We start from the raw sequence: 20,826 nt of genomic DNA on the forward strand, positions 1-20,826 counted from the left end.
TGGCTAAAGAAGCCAACAAATTTGGAGCTCACTTTGGGCCCACAAAGACCTACCAGTGGTTACAGCGGTATGTGTATTGCCCCCAGTTGGAGTCTGTGGTTGAAGAGGTTTGCTGGCAATGTCGAGTATGTGACCTCATTAAGAGTACCGAACAGAGGGCACCCATCCAGACCATACAAACTAAGGAAACGCTAGAAGTCTTAATGATCGACTATCTCCTCATGGGACACTTCGCCCGGGGCTACAGTACTGTTTGGTGATGACTGATCATTTCTCCAAATTCGCAGCAGTCAACCCGACTAGAGATCAGACTGCGGAGTCGGCGACGCGAGCCATCTGTCAAGACTTCATCTGGGTGTATGGGTGCCCAAAGCGCATCCACTCCGACCAAGGGGCATGTTTCCAAGGCAAGGTGATGGAAGAACTGTATCGTATGTATGGCATCGAGCAGTCCCGGACCATCCCTTACCATCCTCAAGGCAACGGCATGTGAATGCTTCAACCAAACCCTACTTCAAATGCTAAGAACGTTGGAGGAGGATAAGAAGGCATTTTGGCCAGACTACCTGCCAGAGTTGGTCTGGACCTACAACAATCGGGCTGAATTTGGAACAGCCAGAGGAACTGATGGAGCAAACTATCACTTCATGGGTGAAAGAGCATCGGCAACTATTACAAACGATACGGCGGTTGGCGGGTCAGCAGCTGCAGGAAAAAGAACATACGAGCTGTAAACCGACTTGAGATACCGCTCCAATCCGGAGACCTAGTATTGGTCAGAGAGAAACGCCCCAAGGGAAAACTAAGTGAGAGATGGGAAGTACAGTCTTACAGAGTAATCGAGTGAGTGTATGCTGACGGCCCGGTCTACAAGGTGCAGATTGAGATTGGGGTGTCTGCCCCTAGAGCACTTCACAGAAATATGCTGCGGCCTTGCCGGTCTGAGGTCTGCTCTATGCCATTGCCGCCTGAAGGTGCTAATCCACTTCCTGAATCTGTCATGCCTGATTGTGAAATCCATGATGAGTTGTGGACCATCCCTGACACAGTAGGGGGTCCTCAGCCGTACACAGACAGTAATCCCATGGATGTACCACTACCGCCACACGAGGACGAGACCAGAGAAGAGCCCGCTATGACTCCTGCAGCAAGTGTTCCTCTGGAAGATAGTCAAGCCTTGTCTGACAGCCAAGAGCTCCGGAGATCTAATACAGGGGTTCCACCAGTCCAAAATATAGAAGAGTTTACTCTCTGTTTTTCCAACTTTATTGCCTTCTCTATAGGTGCTGTTTCCAAATTGCATGTTCCTTCATTACACTGTGACCTTGATGTTGTGATGGCCGAGGATGACCATCATTAAGTAGGGAGGCATGTAGGGGGGTGCTGCTGTTATGGACAGTAAAGAACAAGCTGCCACATTAAGAGACAGCACCCCCTTGTCTGCTGTGATGGAATGTTCTGCTCCCCCCTGCAATAGACTATGTAAATGAACTGCTCTGTGCTAAGGGGAGGAGTTGAGCCTTCGGAGTGTGTGAGCAGGAGCTGCTACAGAGAATGTCTGTGCTAAGCTTGTACCTGTAAAAGGGGTCCCACAGCCTGGGATGGAGTGGACTTGTGAAATTGGACAGACTCTTCGGGTGCAGCAAGGGTGGCTGTCCTGTGCTAGTTTGAGAAGCCACAAAGATACCGAGAAAGGGATTTACAGTTTCCAGGAGCACCTCCAGGACCCAGAAGCAAGAAGACCACCTTTCATGGAGCTGGCAGAGAGCCATGCGCACCACCGTACTAGACTGTTGGGGGGCCCCCGAGACTGGATCTGAGTCCCCAACATCACCGTGAGTTTGTTAGTGTTTTGTCCAACAAAAGGCCATTTACAACCTGTGCCAACAATGAGGAACTGGATGCTGTGGAGGAGGAACAGGAGCTGATGCCTAGCATAGCAGAGGCTAGTGGCCATACAACCTTTGTCACGTCTCTCCTACGTGGATGTGCTGAGGATGGGAATGAGGAGGAAGAGAAGGAGGAGGAAGAAGAGAGGGAGGAGGAGATGGAGAGTCGTCATCATCATGGCGAAGACAGGGAAGTGGTGGCTGTATGGAGCTTGGCACATATGGCCGACTTTATGTACCACTGCCTTTCTCGTGACCCTCGCGTTATATTCATCTTCGCCAAAAAAAAGTACTAGTTGTTCACCCTGATAGATCCAGGCTACAAGGAGAACTTTGCATCTCTTCTTCCTGAGATGGAGAGGTCTTCTAAAATGGTGCTATACCAGAAGGCCATTGTGGGAAATATGTTGAAAAAATTCCCATCAGACAACACTAGCGGCAGAGGGCAAGCTTCCTTGCTCAACCAAAGAGGAGAGGCCAGGGAGACACACAGCAGAGGCAGGGGTACACTCTCAAAATCATGGGCCAATTTCATGACACCAGCTCAGCGCCCAGGGTCTGATGACCGGGTATTTTTGACAAGAAGGGAAAAGTTTTTATAGATGGTCAAGCAATACCTAGCCGACCAAACCAGTGTACTCCCTAATTCTTCTGCGATTTTCAACTATTGGGTCTCAAAGCTGGACACCTGGCATAACCTGTCCCTTTATGCCTTGGAAGTTTTGTGCTGCTTTGCTGCTAGCCTCTTGTCTGAGCGGGTGTTTGGTACCGCCGTGGGGTCATATCTAGAGATAAGCGAACCTTTCAAGGTTAGGTTTGTTTCGGCCAATGTCCTGATGTTCGCCGAACATGTTCGCCGCACAACAGTTTGTCAAACGTTCCAGAACCCTATTAAATTAAATGGGAGGCAAAACCAAACATATACACCATACCTTAAAGGGAACCTGTCAGCGCCTTTACACTGATTACAATGATGTTGATGAAATCCGTCTTGTGGTTGTTGTTTAATCTTTCTTTTCAGTTTTGAGTTAATGATATGCTCATGCTACGGGGCGGCCTGTTGGGGGTCTTCATGTGGTGCTCTGATTAGGTATTCATCTGTATAGCTTATGACAAGTCAGAGTGACCTGCCCCCTAGTTTACATAATTAAAACTATATATATATATCCCCTTCTGCAGGCAGGCGCCAGCAGCGGCGCCTGCGCTGCAGCATAATCACATCCATAATGTGCATTTAATTATTGGATGAGATGGATTTTTTTCAATTAATTTATGGATACCATTTCAAAATGGTGCCTGCCGTGCCTGTGCAGTAGCAGCTATCAGTGACCCGATAGCTGCTACTACGGAGGCGGCACCATCTTGCTAGAGAAAAAATTGTCTCCACTAGGATGGCCCCGGCCGCACCTGCGCAGTAGCATATATTGGCAATTCTGTGCATTTAATTATTGGTTTTGATGGTATCATTATGATATTTGGTATTTGATATTTGATATATTATTTTGATGGTATCATGATGAATTCATTAAGAAAAATTCAGTTTGAAAATGGCACCAATCGCACCCTCACAGTATCAGCTATTGGCGAGACCCTAGAGGAGGTGGAGGAGGCAGAAGCAGTGGGGGAACTGTTAGATACAGAGGTTACAGAGGTTTGTCCTGCAAGACTAAGGGATGCAAAGACTTGTGGAGGAGCCCCTTTACCGCCTGCCCCCACAGCCACCAGAGTCACCCAGTGACCAGTCAGCGAGATGTAACGTCCCTCCCATGTTTGCTCGTCCAGGTATTAGTGGTGAAATGCACCCTGGCAGACATAGATTTTTTCAGGAAATGGGGATGCTGTTTGCGATGTGCCAGTGTAGCACAAGCTCAGCTTTCTTAGAGAAGTAATAGTGACTGGGCAACTCATACTGGGGGACTGTGATGGCATCAAATTTATGAAACCATCAGTATCCACCAGGTGGAAAGGCAGCATTTCTGTGGCCAACAGATTGGAGACTGTGGAGTTCAAGCTGTTGGCTTTGCCATGTGTAGGAGGAAACAATCTTTTACGTGACCTCAACTGCAGGACCGAGGGCTGGCTGCAGTGCTGAGAGAGGGCAGAGTACGGAGAACAGGGCAAACTGCAGGACTGTGAGTGAGGTGCAGGTGGAGATGTTATGGTGGAAAAATGTGTTGTGCTTTGAAAAACAAAAACAGCAAGCATATCCACTTCCATAACAGCTGAATGGCTCTGACTCAGTGCAACTGTAGGGGGTAAACAAGTGGAGTTTCTGTGGCAGGAGACTTGTGTGAGAACACTTGGTACAGTGACGGAGGAGGAAGAAGCAGCAGATGTGGCTGATGGGATGGCCGGTGGTTGGCGAGGTCTGCTAGTCTGCGTTTGAGCGCAGTGAGATTCCCAGACTAAGGCATGTTTATCGTGCATGTGTTGGTTCATGCACGTAGTAGTCAAAAATATTGCAAATTTAGCAGATAATGAGTTGGGTCATCCTTTGTGGACTCAAATAAAGCCCAGGCTAGGCAATCCTTGCCACCCCTGCAAACTGTAGACTCGCGACGGTGATGACCACAGCCAGAGCTATGGTTTAGGATGCAGTGCTTGCTGTGGTTAAATCACTCCGTGTCTTTCCTACAATCTGCAACATAACTTTCTCATCCTCCTCCTCTGCTGACCTAATCAGCTGCGTGCCTCTGGGTTCACACTAAGTGGGATTGACAACCTCCTTGTCATCCTCTCTGTTCTCACACTCTAACCTCATTGTCATCCTCGCTGTTCTCACACTCCTCTCCCTGAGAGTCACCTTCCTCCTCTTCCTGCCCTGACACCACAGTACAGTCTCCTTGCGCCTCTGGTATCTGAGTCTCATCAGTATCCTCTCTACCCTGAGGGGTTAAGGCCTGGAGATGAGGGTCTGGATTCTGCTTGGACCCTACTTCATCTGGCCCCAGATCCAACATGAAAACATTTTAGGCATCGGTGCAGATGCTTTCCTCCTCTCGATTCTGTTATTCTTTTGATGCCCATGGAATAGAATGTGTGAACAGCTCTTCAGAATGGCTCATTTGAGGTTCCCCACAGTGAGTTGGGTGGTTGTAAATTTATGACGCCCGGGGAAACTAGGGTGATTGAGGTGCCATCTCTGAATTGTATTGTGTGTGATGTTAAAGTGGAGGAAGAGGAGGAGAGGTAACTTGATGCAGCATTTGCCATCCACTGGAGCACATGCTCTTTCTGAACCTCATGTACAAGGTGTACCACTGTGCAGCTGCCAAAGAAAAGGAGCCTAGTAGGCAGACCAGTAACAGATGTTGTCAGTGGTCTTTGAATAGGATGAGATGGTGTTTGTTCACTTGAGCTTTCATTAACATTAACATTTAGCCCACATACAGGTCGAACACTAAAGGTACCTTCACACTGAACAACTTAACAACGATGACAATAGCGATCCGTGACGTTGCAGCGTCCTGGATAGCGATATCGTTGTGTTTGACACGCAGCAGCGATCAGGATCCTGCTGTGACATCGCTGGTCGGAGCTAGAAGGCCAGCACCTTATTTCGTCGCTGGATCACCCGCTGACATCGCTGAATCGGCGTGTGTGACGCCGATCCAGCGATGTCTTCACTGGTAACCAGGGTAAACATCGGGTTACTAAGCGCAGGGCCGCGCTTAGTAACCCGATATTTACCCTGGTTACCTAAAATAAACGAAACACTACAAACTTACATTCCGGTGTCTGTCGCGTCCCTCGCAGTCAGCTTCCCGCACTGACTGTGAGCGCCGGCCGTAAAGCACAGCGGTTACCCGGGGACCTCGGCATCGTTGGTCGCTGGAGAGCTGTCTGTGTGACAGCTCTCCAGCGACCACACAGCGACGCTGCAGCGATCGGCATCGTTGTCTAGATCGCTGCAGCGTCGCTTAATGTGACGGTACCCTAAGCCTATTCCACCTTACACCACAATCTCTTTTATTCCCACTCATGTTGTAAGTAGCCTTCCCCTCTTGTACCCTGCTGTTTCACAACCTTAGGCCCCCACCTGTCGGTCACCAGTCACTAAATGAACAATCACCATTTATTTTCTTAGATAGTGTGACTAAACAACATGCTTAAGGTACCGTCACACTCAGTGACGCTGCAGTGATATAGACAACGAGCCGACCTAAACTAGATCGCTGGAGCGTCGCTGTAGAGACGTCAAACACAGCAACTCCAGAACGATGCAGGAGCGACCCAGTGACGTAACGGCGACTCGCTTATCGTTCTCGCTGGTTGTTAGCTCCATGTAAAACGTTGCTGGCATCGTTGCTTTTAATGTCAAACATGACGATACACGCTGACCTGACGACCAAATAAAGTTCTGGACTTCTAGCTCCGACCAGCGATGGCACAGCGGGATCCAGATCACTGCTGCGTATCAAACACAACGAGATCGCTATCCAGGACGCTGCAACGTCACGGATCGTTGTCGTTCTCGTTGCAAAGTTGCTGAGTGTGACGGTACCTTTAGACCTAACGATTTAGATTAGCAAATGGGGCCTCCTGATTTCTCACTGCAACACAGTTTTAGCCAAAAACTATTTGGATAAGCAAATAGGGCTTTCTGGCTGAACCTCTATATTAGCACTAACAATTTTGATGAGCAAATGGGGCGTCCTGATTCCTGACTGCAACACAGTTTAAGCACAATCCAGTTAGATGCTGGAAGATCGATTTCATACAGCACAGGATCCTATGTAGCTAACTGACAAGTTCGCTTTCAGCAGCAGCAGGAGCGACCTGTATGAGTACATCAATTACACTTTCAAAATATTTACATTAAAATTTTTTTTATGGATTCAATGATTCATCTATAGTTTAACACGGTTATTGTTGCATTACAGTGGTATGCAGAACTTACAAAAAGCGTAGCAAAATATTTCAGGATTACATTGTTCATACATAGTGTTACATTCTTTCTTTCACATTTTGGTGGTATATAACAGTCCAAAAAAGTTTTTGAACCTTTCGCTTGTTTGTTTACATATTCTACCCATAAACTATTTTGTGTTCTGGGGATACATTTTTGTGACATATAACACTAAAAAAAAAAGTTTAAAAATTTTGCTGGGCTACATTTATCAGCCATACAGTATGTATTATGTGCTTATGGGTACATTTCGTTGGTATATAACCAGAGGCGTAGCTAGGGTTTTGGTCCAGGGGGGGGCGAAGCTTCTGAGTGGGCCCCTAACCAGGTAACCTTGATTACAACTCGATGACGCACCCTAATAGTGGAGGGGAACCTCAGCAGATGACCGCGCTGTTACTGAAGATAATCTCTATATAAAGACCAATATGGATATGGATATTACCGCCATATGATCAGTGGTAGATACCAGCCCTACAGAACATATAAGAGATCACAGCACAGTTATAGATAATGACTTACCATTGACGTTCTTTATGATGGAATCGTCACTTTTCCCGTCTTTTCCATCTGGCCCAGACTGACATGACAACTTCTTCCAGCTCCAACTCGTCTGCAGAGAAAACAACAGACATGTTTCACTTCTCACATTCCAGCCATCACCATCTATTCCCAACCTGCACAAACCCCTCATCCTGCTGATACCCCAATACTGAGCCCCTGCTGCCGTGTGTGTCCTTATTACTACACCTGATACCCCAATACTGAGCCCATGCTGCCGTGTGTGTCCTTATTACTGCCCCTGATACCCCAATACTGAGCCGCTGCTGCCGTATGTGTCCCTATTACTGCACCTGATACCCCAATACTGAGCCGCTGCTGCCGTATGTGACCCCATTACTGCACCTGATACCCCAATACTGAGCCGCTGCTGCCGTATGTGTCCCTATTACTGCACCTGATACCCCAATACTGAGCCGCTGCTGCCGTATGTGACCCCATTACTGCACCTGATACCCCAATACTGAGCCGCTGCTGCTGTATGTGTCCCTATTACTGCACCTACTCTGTGGTTCTCTGTACCCTCTAAATTCTAAAGCACCCCTCTATAATATAGTTATGCCGGGTGCAAGTGCCCTAGAAAACAGAGCCCACATTTTGCCCCCTAGAAAGTAATAATGCCCTCTGTGTGCCCCTTTTATAGTCATGGTAACCTGAGTTCCCCTATTACAATAAGTGCCCACTTTACATTTAATAATGTCCCGAGTCTCCCCCCGTACAGCTCCCCTATACACAGTATAATGTCCCCTAACTGTATAGTACCACCCATACAGTATACTGACCCCTTAGTAGCCTTCAAACTGTTTGATGGCTCCAACACTGTAATCCCCACACTGTATGATGGCCCCATAGAATACCGCCATATAGTATAATGTGCCAGATAGTCCTCAATATAGCAGAAGGCAGCACCCCTATAGGCAGACCCTGTAGTTTAAAGCACCCCCATAGGCAGACCCTGTAGTATAAGGCAGTACCCCCCCATAGGCAGATCCTGTAGAATAAGGCAGTACCCCCCATAGGCAGATCCTGCAGAATAAGGCAGCACTCCCCCATAGGCAGATCCTGTAGAATAAGGCAGCACTCCCCCCATAGGCAGATCCTGTAGAATAAGGCAGCACTCCCCCCTATAGGCAGATCCTGTATATAAGGCAGCACTCCCCCATAGGCAGATCCTGTAGAATAAGGCAGTGCTCCCCCCTATAGGCAGATCCTGTAGAATAAATCAGCAGTCCCCCCTATAGGCAGATCCTGTATATAAGGCAGCACTCCCTCCCCTATAGGCAGATACTGTAGAATAAGGCAGCACTCCCCCCCATAGGCAGATACTATAGAATAAGGCAGCACTCCCTCCCCTATAGGCAGATCCTGTATATAAGGCAGCACTCCCTCCCCTATAGGCAGATACTGTAGAATAAGGCAGCACTCCCCCCCCATAGGCAGATACTATAGAATAAGGCAGCACTCCCTCCCCTATAGGCAGATCCTGTATATAAGGCAGCACTTCCCCCATAGGCAGATACTATAGAATAAGGCAGCACTCCCCCATAGGCAGATCCTGTATATTAGGCAGCACTCCCTCCCCTATAGGCAGATCCTGTATATAAGGCAGCACTCCCTCCCCTATAGGCAGATCCTGTATATAAGGCAGCACTCCCTCCCCTATAGGCTGATCCTGTATATAAGGCAGCACTCCCCCATAGGCAGATCCTGTATATTAGGCAGCACTTCCCCCCTATAGGCAGATCCTGTATATAAGGCAGCACTCCCTCCCCTATAGGCAGATCCTGTATATAAGGCAGCACTCCCTCCCCTATAGGCTGATCCTGTATATAAGGCAGCACTCCCCCCCCTATAGGCAGATCCTGTATATAAGGCAGCACTCCCTCCCCCATAGGCAGATCCTCTATATAAGGCAGCACTCCCTCCCCTATAGGCAGATACTGTAGAATAAGGCAGCCCCCATTAAAACACAGTTAATAAATACTCACCTCTCTAACTCCTTGTTCCAGCGGTGCTTCCTGCTCCTGCTCACGCTCATGTGACAGCGGGCGCTGGGCGGTGACATCATCGTGCCCGCTGTCAGACGGTGTGGGGGATGATGGGGGTAGGAGCGCAGCACAGAGCCCCTTCCCTCATCACTGCGGTGAGCTGTATCAGCTAGATGCCGATACAGCTCACCATGCGATGATGGGCGGGGGGCCCACTGCTGGCATCAGGCCCCCCCCCCCCCCCCGCCTGCTCAGGGGCCCCATAGTGGCAGAGCAGGGAGATCGATTCTGCCTGCTCTGCCGCAGAATGTAACTGCATCGGCGCGCGCAGCATAGCTCCCGGTGGGCCCCCTCAGAGCGCGGGGCCCGGGGCGATGGCCTCCTCTGCCCCCCCCGGTAGCTACATTACTTTATATAACACTTAAAAAAACTTGTTCAAAATATTATCGTTATTATATTGCTCACCCATAGACTATTCCGTGGTCTGGAGTACATTGCTTTTCTATATAAAATTGTATGTAATCGCGCTGGAGGTGCCGCTAAATCTAATATGCAAAAAGCTTGCTGTATAAAAAAGTATTCACACTGTGCTCAATTAGTTACCTTATTGGCATTTGGCGTCTGTTTCTCATCTGCCTGTAGTTGCCCGGTTTCCAGTTCTACTGTTCTTTCCAAATATATATAAAGCACTAATATTCTCAAAAATATATATATGCGAGGAAGTGGGTAATGAAACTGTCCCGGCCGGTGACAGTTACCCGTTACCTCACATGCGGTGTGTTCCGGACCTTCAGCAATGAAGCCGCACTTCAATAAGTAGATTGCCGGCGAGGTGCAGGACCTCGCGTGACGTCACATACACGTGGTATTCCACGTGTATGTGACGTCACGCGAGGTCCTGCACCTCGCCGGAACAGTTTCATTACGCCAAATGCCATTAAGGTAACTAATTGAGCACAGTGTGAATACTTTTTTATACAGCAAGCTTTTTGCATATTAGATTTAGCGGCACCTCCAGCGCGATTACATACAATTATATACATTTTGGTGTTCTCACACGTGGTATCGGACATCTTTGTAGTTGTGTCCGCGTACTTGCAGCAGGAGGAGGACCGAGGAATGTGCAGCGCCCTTGGTTGTTTTTAAAATTTTGGCTTTTCTATATAACCCTCAAAATAACTTGTTCAAAATTTATCTGTAATATATTCCTCATCCATAGGGTATATTCTTAGCGGCATTTTGTTGGTATATAATCCTTAAAAAACAAAAAGCTTTTTCTGCGCAGATTTGTGACAAAACCTAAAGCAAGACCTGACGCCAGCAAAGCGAATGAGAAACCTGAAGTGTCATGCACACGTTGAGTATTTGACTTGCAGATTTGGTGCAGAAAATAATCTGCAGCTGATCAATTCTCTGCGTTTTTTTTACCATTTTGACTTCACTCAAATCACTCAAAAACACATGTCAAAAAGCACCAAAAATGCATGTTTTTTGCAGCTGCATTTTTCCTGCCAAGAAAGGCAGAAATTTTACTCAACGTGTGTGCAACGCCCCAGAGACCTGGTCGTTGCAGTAATGTCGCTCTGCCGCTAAGGGGAGTGATGGTACGTCTGCTGGCACTAAAGGAGTTCATCTGACCAGGTATCACCAGCACACATTACACTTCACACTCCGGCCACTAGGGGGAGCAAAAGGTTTTATTTAATAGGCCACTCCTCACACTGGTAAAACTAGGGGTTGGATAGGAAGTTAGTCAGAAGCTGACTGGGTTTTGTCCAGGCAACATCCCGTGGCAGGGGGTGTTGCGCGGAAGATTCAGGGGGGTCCCTGTCAGGCGTGGGAACCTGGCAGGCACCTAGCGACAAGGACAGATCGTTACAGAGCCGCGCCTGCACTACCTTGCGGTGGCATCTAAAGGACACGAAGCGAAGGATATTGTGGACAGTGAGAAACGAGATCAAAGCACAAAGGAGAGCCAGTAGGAGTCATGCCCCGAGAACGGCAACATCCTACTGAGGCGCATAGCCGGTGACCGGAACACCGAGGAAGTAACTGACTTTATGCCTTACTTCAAATACCGCAGGACAGTTAATTATAGGTTGGCTGTCTACCATACATCACCTAAGCAGACATAGGGGGCAACCGTGGAGAGAGGCGTCTCTAGGGTCCCAGAATAGCTCCGAGCCTACCTGTCAAACGGGTGCGTCCTAACCATAACAAACCTGGGGGACGGAGAATAGAAAGAACGAGAACAGAAGTTGTGAGGACTATCCCGAATGCTCAGCAGAGAAGCACTACAACACACAGGCGCTAGTGGTAGGCAACGATTTCCACCTGCAAAGGATGTGCCTTCGGATCGGCCGGTCTCAGACAGCCCTGTTAACAGTGCTCTGGATTGAGGATCCTGAAGTCACCAGTAAAGAGGTAAAGAGACTGTAACCCTGTGTCCTCGTTATTAACTGCGCCTCACACCATCGCCACCTACACTACTGGGAAGCCCTGGGGATACACTTCACCTGTGGGAAGGTATACCATCTAGCTGCCATTCCAACACCCCAGCGGACCCCGAAGCAGCGTCGGTCGCCCTGACCGAACACCACAGGTGGCATCACGAACCCTTGACAAACTATCACCTACCCTTTCACTGGACGCCCCTTAGCAGGGTCACGGACCGGGTTCCGCCACCGTGACAACCCCAGAACTGAGACAGAGAGGACCGGTGTTATGATCCGGTGACCTTGGAGCCGCATGGAACTTTCTCTGGAGTTGGTGGAAACTGTACTGACCGCAAATCCTGAACTTAATAACGCAATTAGAAGTAGCCGTGGGGTGTGCCTAACAAATCCTAGACACCTCGACACAGCCGGAGGACTAAATACCCCTATAGATGGAAATAGGAATTCTACCTTGCCTCAGAGCAGAACCCCAAAGGATAGGCAGCCCCCCACAAATATTGACTGTGAGTAGTAGAGGAAAAGACACACGCAGGGAGGAAACAGGATTTAGCAAAAGAGGCCACACTAGCTAAATAGAAATGGATAGGACAGAATACTAAGCGGTCAGTATTAAAACCCTTCCAAAAATATCCACAGCAGATAATACAAAAAATTCCACCATCTAACTAAAGATGTGGAGCGTATATCTGCAACTCCAGAGAATCCAACAAGACTGAGAAAACACTGACACAGTCTAAGCTGGACAAGAGAAAACAAATGAATAGCACAGAATTATTAAGCACGCAGCATGTGTGCCACAGAAACAAAAACCAGACACTTATCTTTGCTGAATTGGCAGCAAGGCAGGAGGAACCAGACAAAGATCCAAAACCTCCCAGAACCATGGACAACTGGCAAGGACTAATGAATCCTGCACACCTAAATACCCCAGTCAGAACTGCAATCAGCAGATACACCTGACCAGGACTGCAACTCAGGGACAACTGCATTACCACCTACAACCACTGGAGGGAACCCAAAAGCAGAATTCACAACAGACCGGTACCGAGTAACCTGTGGCCCTGTGTCTGGGGGTGCTCCATGTGCACATATCCTTATTGGTATTATATTGCTCCCAAGTTTCTGAAATTCAGACCTGAATATTTGGAGATCGCTCCCTGAATGGTGAAACTTTATAAAAGCCCATCATACTCCTATCGTTTACACTTGTAGCAGGGGAGAATATTCCCAACTATCCTCCGCCCTAAAGACAAAAGCTATTTTTATTCTATCATTCTTTTAATTTCCAATTTGCATTCTGTAAGTTTTTTTGTTCAACTTAGCTGCCTGTTTTTATTTTTTTTGTGGGACGTGATGATCTATCTTTAGTGCATATACGGTCATTTTTAACCCCTTAATCCCATATGACGTACTATCCCGTCGAGGTGGGGTGGGCCCGTATGACCACCGACGGGATAGTACGTCATATGCGATCGGCCGCACTCACGGGGGGAGCGCGGCTGATCACCGAAGGGTGTCAGCTGACTATCGCAGCTGACATCCGGCACTATGTGCCAGGAGTGGTCAAACATGATCGTAGCATTCCGGCGGTACAGGAAAGCATCGCGCAGGGAGGGGGCTCCCTGCGGACTTCCCTGAGACCCTCGGTACAAAGCGATGTGCTCACCTTGTACCGAGATTCTCCTCCCTGCAGGTCCCAGATCCAAAATGGCCGCGGGCCTACATCCGGGTCCTGCAGAGAGGTGGCTTTCCAGCGCCTGCTCAGAGCAAGTGCTGGTAAGCCTGCAGCCCTGCATGTCAGATCGCTGATCTGACACAGTGCTCTGCAAAGTGTCAGATCAGCGATCCCTATAACATGATGCCCCCCCTTTGGCAATTTTATAAAGTAAAAAAAAAATATTCACATGTGTAAAAAAAAAAAAAAAAAAAAATCCTAAATAAAGAAAAAAAAATATATTGTTCCCATAAATACATTTCTTTATCTAAATAATTAAAAAAACAATAAAAGTACACATATTTAGTATCGCCGCATCCGTAACGACCCCACCTATAAAACTCTCATTCTAGATAACCCCTTCAGTGAACACTGTAAAAAAAAAAAAAAAAAGAGGCAAAAAACAACGCTTTATTATCATACCGCCGAACAAAAAGTGGAATAACACGCGATCAAAAAGACATATACAAATAACCATGGTACCGCTGAAAATGTCATCTTGTCCGGCAAAAAAAGAGCTGCCATACAGCATCAACAGCGAAAAAATTAAAAAGTTATAGTCCTCAGAATAAAGCGATGCAAAAATAATTATTTTTTCTATAAAATAGTTTTTATCGTATGAAAATGCTCCAAAACATAAAAAAATTATATAAGTGAGGTATCGCTGTAATCGTACTGACCCGAACAATAAAACTGGTTTATCAATTTTACCAAACATGGAATGGTATAAACGCCCCCCCCCCCAAAAAAAAAAAAAAGAAATTCATGAATAGCTGGTTTTTGGTCATTCTGCCTCACAAAAATCAGAATAAAAAGCGATCAAAAAATGTCACGTGCCTGAAAATGTTACCAATAAAACCAATAACTCGTCCCGCAAAAAGCAAGACCTCACATGACTCTGTGGACCAAAATATGGAAAAATTATAGCTCTCAAAATGTGGAGACGCAAAAACTATTTTTTACAATAAAAAGCGTCTTTTAGTGTGTGACGGCTGCCAATCATAAAAATCTGCTAAAAAAAATGCTATAAATAGTAAATCAAACCCCCCTTCATCATCTCCTTAGTTAGGGAAAAATAATAAAATTAAAAAAATGTATTTATTTCCATTTTCCCATTAGGGTTGGGGCTAGGTTTAGGGCTAGGGTTAGGGCTTGGGTTAGGGCCAGGGTTAGGGGTAGGGTTGGGATTAAGGCTAGGGGTAGGGCTAGGGTTAGGATTAGGGTTAGGGGTAGGGTTAAGTCTAGGGTTAGGGCTAGAGTTGGGGCTAGGGTTAGGGTTTCAGTTAGAATTGGGGGGTTTCCACTGTTTAGGCACATCAGGGGCTCTCCAAACGCGACATGGTGTCCAATCTCAATTCCAGCCAATTCTGCTTTGAAAAAGTAAAACAGTGCTCCTTCCCTTCTGAGCTCTCCCCTGCGCCAAAACAGGGGTTTAACCCAACATATGGGGTATCAGCATACTCAGGACAAATTGGACAATTTTTGGGGTCCAATTTCTCTTGTTACACTTGGGAAAATAAAAATTTGGGGCGCTATAAAAACATTTTTGTGGGAAAAAATTATTTTTTATTTTCACGGCTCTGCATTATAAACTGTAGTGAAACACTTGGGGGTTCAAAGTTCTCACAACACATCTAGATAAGTTCCTTGGGAGGTCTAGTTTCCAATATGGGGTCACTTGTGGGGGGGTTCTACTGTTTAGGTACATTAGGGGCTCCTCAAACGCAGTGTGACACCTGCAGACCAATCCATCTAAGTCTTCATTCCAAATGGCGCTCCTTCCCTTCCGAACTCTTCCATGCGCCCAAACGGTGGTCCCCCCCCCCCCACATATGGGGTATCAGCATACTCAGGACAAATTAAAAAACAACTTTTGGGGTCCAATTTCTCCTGTTACCCTTGGGAAAATACAAAACTGGGGGCTAAAAAATAATTTTTGTGGGAAACAAAATAATTTTTATTTTCACGGCTCTGTGTTATACACTGTAGTGAAACACTTGGGGGTTCAAAGCTCTCACAACACATCTAGATAAGTTCCTTAGGGGGTCTACTTTCCAAAATTTTGTCACTTTTGGGGGGTTTCAATGTTTAGGCACATCAGTGGCTCTCCAAACACAACATGGCATCTGTTATGTTGCGGTAGTTTAGGAGCAACATGGAACGAGCTCTGAAGGAAGTGGTAACTGTACTGACCGCAGTCCCTAAGCTCAACACCACACTAGAAGTAGCCGTGGGATGCTCCTAACTCTCCCTAGGCACCTCGTCACCGCCTAAGAGCTAACTACCCCTAAAGATAGAATTATACATAACCACAATCCACTAGTGGGCTTGCCACCTCCAAAATCAATATTTATTAACAACCACCATACAAATATGTAGGTGAAAAAAAGACATAAGCAAATATAAAAACCATATACACTTTATTTAGACAATAATAAAAAACAAGACAAGGATATTCATAAAATACTAATGACAAACAGGACAGAAAATTGAAGCTTATGAACAATTTTAAAGCCACAAAACGCACTTTATATACCTATACAGAATCTCATTTTATAAGGACACACTCAATTTCAGAAAAAAGCTTGGTAACTATTCCTGAAAGAACCCCATACACATTTCATCAGTATATAGGCTATCACAGCCCTATAATTCATTAACCTACATGCTTTGGTCTGAGAAAGTGTCTTTGTGCAAAAAATATGGCAGCGCCACCCAACACAGCCTGCATAGCCTGCAAGCAAAAATTGCCAATAACAAATGTATCATACGCAGCTCTAATCATTAGTATAGCCTACATACATAACAAAGGAAAAGATTTTCCTAATGTCAGCTATCCCGTACCCGGCTCTAATAACCAATACAGCCTGCATCACATGGCAAATAAATCTGTAAATGTCAGTTATACCATCATCAGCTAAGTCCTATACAACTTACATTAGTGTGCTTCCTGTCCTGCCTGCACATCAGTAACCCCGACAGCGCCGTTTCGCCTCTGCGGCTTCCTCAACATGGGGGTTGCTCCTGTCACACCCTAGGCACCTCGTCACAGCCTGAGAACTAACTACCCCTAAAGATAGAAGCAGGAAAACTATCTTGCCTCAGAGAAAATCCCCAAAGGATAGATTAGCCACCCACAAATAATGACTGTAAGTGGAAAGGGAAAAGACATACACAGAATGAAACCAGGATGAGCACAATAGGCCAGTCTAACTTGATAGATAGGACAGGATGGAATACTGTGCAGTCAGTATAAAACACTACAAAAATCCACGCAGAGTTTACTAAAAATCTCCACACCTGACTAAAGGTGTGGAGGGTAATTCTGCTTCCAGAGCTTCCAGCAAGACAGAATCAATTCATACTGATAACGCTGGACAAACATAGAAGCACAGAACGGATAAGTCCACAATCTGTGAACAGAAAAGAGCAAGCAAAAACTTAGCTTTGCTGAACTGGTCAGGATAACAGGGAACTCCAAAGAGTTATGAATCCAACCAGGAACCATTTACAAGTGGCACTGGCTGAAGGACAGAGCAGGCATAAATAGCCGAGCAGAAAAGACAATCAGTGGAAGCAGCTGAAGACAGCTAACTCCAAGGAGCAGCCATACCACTTGAAACCACAAGAGGGAGCCCAAGAGCAGAACTCACAAAAGTGCCACTTACAACCACCGGAGGGAGCCCAAGAGCAGAATTCACAACAGGCATCCCATCTCAATTCCAGTCAATTTTGCATTGAAAAGTCAAACAGTGCTCCTTCCCTTCCGAGCTCTGCCATGCGCCCAAACAGTGGTTTACCTCCACATATGGGATATCAGCGTACTCAGGACAAATTGCTCAACAACTTTTGGGGTCCAATATCTTCTCTTACGCTTGGAAAAATAAAAAATTGGGGGCGAAAAAATAATTTTTGTGAAAAAATATTATTTTTTTATTTTTACGTATCTGCATTATAAACTTCTGTGAAGCATTTGGTGGGTCAAAGTGCTCACCACACATCTATATAAGTTCCATAGGAGGTCTACTTTCCAAAATGGTGCCACTTGTGGGGGGTTTCAATGTTTAGGCACATCAGGGGCTCTCCAAACGCAACATGGCGTCCCATCTCAATTCCAGTCAATTTTGCATTGAAAAGTCAAATAGCGCTCCTTCCCTTTCGAACTCTGCCATGCGCCCAAACAGTGGTTTACTCCCACATATGGGGTATCAGTGTACTCAGGACAAATTGTACAACACCTTTTAGGGTCCATTTTCTCCTATTACCCTTGGTAAAATAAAACAAATTGGAGCTGAAGTAAATTTTGTGTGAAAAAAAGTTAAATGTTTATTTTTATTTAAACATTCCAAAAATTCCTGTGAAACACCTGAAGGGTTAATAAACTTCTTGAATGTGGTGTTGAGCACCTTGAGGGGTGCAGTTTTTAGAATGGTGTCACACTTGGGTATTTTCTATCATATAGACCCCTCAAACTGACTTCAAATGAGATGTGGTCCCTAAAATAAAATGGTGTTGTAAAAATGAGAAATTGCTGGTCAACTTTTAACCCTTATAACTCCCTAACAAAAAAAACTTTTGGTTCCAAAATTGTGCTGATGTAAAGTAGACATGTGGGAAATGTTACTTATTAAGTATTTTGTGTGATATATAGTGTTGAGCATTCCGATACCGCAAGTATCGGGTATCGGCCGATACTTGCGGTATCGGAATTCCGATACCGAGTTCCGATACTTTTGTGGTATCGGGTATCGGTATCGGATCCATAGTAATGTGTAAAATAAAGAATTAAAATAAAAAATATTGATATACTTACCTCTCCGGAGGCCCCTGGACATCATCGCTGGTAACCGGCAGCCTTCTTTGTTTAAAATGAGCGCGTTTAGGGACTCCCATGACGTAACGGCTTCTGATTGGTCGCTTGCCGCTCATGTGACCGCCACGCGACCAATCAGAAGCCGCGACGTCATTCTCAGGCCCTAAACTCCTCATTCTAGGAATTTAGGACCTGAGGAATGATGTTGCGGCTTCTGATTGGTCGCGTGGCGGTCACATGAGCAGCACGCGACCAATCAGAAGCCGCGACGTCATTCTCAGGTCCTAAATGCGCTCATTTTAAACAAAGAAGGCTGCCGGTTACCAGCGGTGATGTCCAGGGGCCTCCGGAGAGGTAATTATATCAATATTTTTTATTTTAATTCTTTATTTTACACATTAATATGGATCCCAGGGCCTGAAGGAGAGTTTCCTCTCCTTCAGACCCTGGGAACCATCAGGATACCTTCCGATACTTGGTGTCCCATTGACTTGTATTGGTATCGGGTATCGGTATCGGCGATATCCGATACTTTTCGGGTATCGGCCGATACTATCCGATACCGATACTTTCAAGTATCGGACGGTATCGCTCAACACTAGTGATATATCTCTGTGATTTAAGGGCATAAAAATTCAAAATTGAAAAATTGAAAAATTCTTTTCACAAATAAACGCAAGTCTTATCGAAAAATTTTTACCACTATTATGAAGTGCAATACGTCATGAGATAACAATTTAAGAATCATCAGGATCAGTTGAAGCGTTCCAGAGTTATAACCTCATAAAGGAACAGTGCTCAGAATTATAAAAATTGCCCTGGTCATTAACATGCAAACCACCCTTGAGGCTTAAGGGGTTAATTACATTATTTTTCTTATTTTTGACAAAAATTCAGAAAGAAATCAACTCCTCTCCAGATTGTGTTTATATTGTTTTACAGCACGTATCGATCAACATGTACAAGATTAACCATGTATTGTACAGGTTGTTTCCAACTGTTACAGAATTTCCCGTGACATCAATGATTGAAGGATTTAATGGGCTGAACAAGAGACCCCAGAATTTCCTCTGGTTTCAGCTGTGAGAAGGGTGGACTTTTACAACCTTTTGTGACATTTGTATCGGTGCCTGCCCTTCCTTCCTTTGCTTCTGTCGCCAGGTGGCGACAGTCCTAGTTTTGTGTAATTTGGGTCTTGTAGTTCCATCCATAGTGGGAGACGTAGAGTTAATTGCTGTGTGGTTTGGGTGGGGCTGCAAACTATTTAAGCTCCTGAATTCCTGCTGTCCATTGCCAGCTATATTCTGTATAAGGCCGGGATCACACATACGCGAGATACGGCCGAGTCTCACAGGTGAAAACCCAGCTCTGGCGCCGGCACTCCGGAGCGGAGCGTCCAGCTGTACAGCAATACATGGAGCCGCACACTCCGCTCTTGATTCTTGACCTCGATTTGCTTATTTGACTCTTTTTATAATAATAATAATAATATTTTATCTTTTGACGTCTTAACAATTTTGTCACTACACTGACCTCGTGGTTCAGACCTGGCAACCCAACTATTGCCTCTGGTGTGCTCTTGCAGACAGTAGCCTTTCCATGGAAGAAATCCAGTAGACGCCGTTTTAAGTCTAGATGCCTGTACGGGGGTTAAATGGTGATGGGCTAGGCCAGTGTTACTCTGGCATCAGTCTGACGGAGTCTGTCTGAGGCAGCCCTATTTGAGCCTGGAGCCTCTTGACCCATGTAACACCTTGGCCGCACTCCTGATCAGTTTTAGTAATTCTGGTGAATATTTTCCCTTTTACACGTAGAAGAATTTTGCCATTTACTTTCATAGTATGTCGCCACCTGGTGTCCAATGTGTATAGTAATGCGCACGTCCACCTAAAGCTGTGGGTCGGTGGACGCACATGCTCAGTCATTTAACCCTCTGATAGTTCTCCACATAGTGATCCTCTTTTCACTGAAGGTCAGCCAATAGAAATAACTTTCTGCCCTGCTTGTCAGGATCCGATTCCCTGTAGTGACATAGGAATAAAGAGCCTTGTACAGAAAATATAAAGGTACCTTCACACTAAGCGAGGTCGCTAGCGAGATCGCTGCGGAGTCACAAGTTTTGTGACGCAACAGCGACCTCAGTAGCGATCTCGCTATGTTTGACACGTAGCAGCGACCAGGCCCCTGCTGTGAGATCGCTGGTCGTGTCGGAATGGCCTGGACCTTTTTTTGATCGTTGAGGTCCCGCTGGGTAGCACACATCGCTGTGTTTGACACCTTACCAACGACCTCGTTGACGACTCAGACACCGACACATAGGCGTGCATTTGCGTTGCCTTTTCCGCACCCCTCCGCTCCGATTGGTGGTCGCTACTGCGTTCTGATTGGCGGTCATGCCTTCAACAGAAGGCGACATAGTAGAACGCAGTAGCGACCACCAATCGGAACTGAATGGACGCGGAAAAGGCAACGCAAATGCACGCTTTTGTGACTACA

This window comes from Ranitomeya imitator, chromosome 2, assembly GCF_032444005.1.
Source record: "Ranitomeya imitator isolate aRanImi1 chromosome 2, aRanImi1.pri, whole genome shotgun sequence".
In the NCBI taxonomy this organism is placed as follows: Eukaryota; Metazoa; Chordata; class Amphibia; order Anura; family Dendrobatidae; genus Ranitomeya; species Ranitomeya imitator.